The sequence below is a fragment of the Morone saxatilis genome, unplaced genomic scaffold (assembly GCF_004916995.1).
Source record: "Morone saxatilis isolate NCDOM2014 unplaced genomic scaffold, NCSU_SB_2.0 Contig19, whole genome shotgun sequence".
Lineage (NCBI taxonomy): Eukaryota > Metazoa > Chordata > Actinopteri > Moronidae > Morone > Morone saxatilis.
In genome coordinates this window covers 16,982,700-16,985,136 of record NW_023339751.1, presented here as the reverse complement: position 1 = coordinate 16,985,136, position 2,437 = coordinate 16,982,700, and the positions used below count along the sequence as shown (strand labels likewise).

Sequence of the window (2,437 nt, the reverse complement as noted above, 5' to 3'; positions counted from 1 at the left end):
GCTGTAGGTGCCCGCTCACATCTGGATCTTAGGCAATTTTCATCTATTTCTGGAAAAGGCTTGACCAATATGATGCTGGTTAGATGAAGCCAGTGAAGTAAAATGTGGGACCCAATCCCAAACTGGCCTGTAAAGAAATCTACCCAAACCTGATGTGCATGAACTCATTTTTAAAAAGAGAAACCTGACCCGAATAGACCCGAGGACAATTGGACCCGAGGACCCGAGAGTTGACAAACTCTGATTGCCTACCCTCTTGTTAAATGGCACTACAACGGTGATTAAGAAGTTATCGTGTGCTAATTGCATAAAAGGGGCGTGTTCGCCTGCGCAGGAAGAGTTTCTTGATAATGTCCCCAGAAGAATGTAAATATCATTTTTTAGATAGAGATATATATATATCTCATACAATATCAGGACTGTAGTAGGGGCCAACAATGACAGGGAGGTTTGTTGGGAGCACATTGCAAATTTATGAGTAACATTGCAGTGTTCGTAGTTTCTCTATTTTTCTTTCTTTATTTGTGATATGATTGAATACAACTGTGGTAAATGAAAGAAAAATATCTCAAGAAAGCGAGCCTGAAAAGTTATCCAGGAGGAAATGTGTACAATGTACTGTATATGTAATATGAATTAAAAACTGCTCTATGCCTGAAATTAGGGATGGTGCCTGAGAACTTAAAGCCCTGAATTAAAATCTACTTCCTAAAGCATTGAGGCTGAAGGGCTATCTGTGTGAATGTAATGCTACTGTTAGTGTCCAGTCAGTCGCACCAATCTGCCTCTGGAAATAAAGTGTTCTGTATATAGGCCTAGCCTATGTATATTAAAAAGTATTTCTATGATGTGAATTACCTGTGACCGCATAAAAAGCCTCTTTGATGTTTATAACAATTAAATGGGAACATAAATGCATTCCCTGAAGCTACCATAGATGCTGAATTCTCTCAGATGAGAATCGATATGTTTCATAGAGAACATCATCGGGGTAAACTAGAGGATTCTGCCGGTCTCTGAACACCCTCGTCCTCTGCAGCGTTTTTTACACAATATTTTGGGCGGAGGAGAGGAGTTTGTTAACATCGAGTTAACATTGAGCAGTTTGGAAATGAAGAGTAAATTGCCATGACAACATACCTCGGGTAAAACTTATCCACCTTTTGTAGAACAACTTAACTTGTAAGTTACACCTGACGTCACAGAGTTGCTCCTGAAGTGACCTGGATAAGCCAGTTACCTTGCTTTGTAGCACAGCCCTCTGACTCAAAATGCAACCCAAACAGACCAATAAAGAGAGAACACCAACGCAGGTCAAAAGAGTAGTAATATAATCAGAAAGGAAAGTTATTGGATATTGAATGTTGGACTTAGTTTTGGAATGTGGCCAGACACAAGACTCAAGATGAATGATAATGTTTCTCCGTAACTGCTGGATGTGTAAATAAGCAACAGTTTGCAAACAAGTTGCCCATATCTATTTTAAATGTGACGATATGTCAGCGCTGTCTACAAATTGTTCCCGCTGCCGTCATTGCAGATTTCTTTTAGTGTTTGAATCAACTTCCAAAAAGTAGTTTTCATTTAATAGCATACATTTTTTACATAGGCTTCTGATTTAAAAATAAAATATGTTCTCCCCCAGTGATTATGATTTACCACGTAATCAGAGCTGATTTTGAGTACACTCCTGTGCTGAGTATAATTTGGACTTGATCGGACTCCATGGAGTACTCTGAACTGTAGTAACCCACGCCTAATGCATACTGATAAGGAATGAACCAGACCAATGGTTAACTGCCTTGACATTTCTGACATTTGTGAGCCCATACGTCCATTGCACATTGATGTAATCAATGGAAAGAGGCTACATCTTTTATTTATCAAGATACAGAAAAAATAATATTGTTTCTATCTTGCTATTGCTGGCCTGGTTAAATCCCAGCAGAGTATTTTCTTTTCAAAACTTCCTCCTTTTTAATTTGCCAAATGATTGATTTTACTAAATAATGGATGGCATTCTTTGGCAGGCCCAGTGACACCATCTTGGCTGTTTCATCAATAACTCGGTTCCTTTTTGTACCAATCAATATACTGTCAGGCTAATACTGTTGACCTGGATGGAGCCGTAATTGAGCCTGAAGTGATAAACAAGTTACTACTATGAATTCTCATTAGCCTAATGGCACTGTAGAACAGACACATGTAATGTACACCTTTAAACAAGACTGAACGTCTCATGTAATCCTCAGACTGGTGCTGTCTGACTTCTCACACTACTCTACAAATCTATGCAGTAGCTAGAGATAGTTTGATTATTGTTTTTGTAACTTAAACGTCTTGATGGCCTGTATTGTATATAGCTTTTCATCCTGTGGTAGTCAGATGTTTGTGGCTGTGGCGCAGAGGCAGAGCGGGTCGTCCCCTAATTGGAAGG

At 39.1% G+C, this 2,437-nt stretch overlaps 1 protein-coding gene across 1 annotated transcript in view; it reads left to right on the top strand.

The window, feature by feature from the left end:
• kcnh1a (potassium voltage-gated channel, subfamily H (eag-related), member 1a) overlaps positions 1 to 2,437 on the top strand; it is a 42,821-nt gene that overhangs the window by 33,264 nt on the left and 7,120 nt on the right. The gene's annotated exons all lie outside the window — the stretch shown is intronic.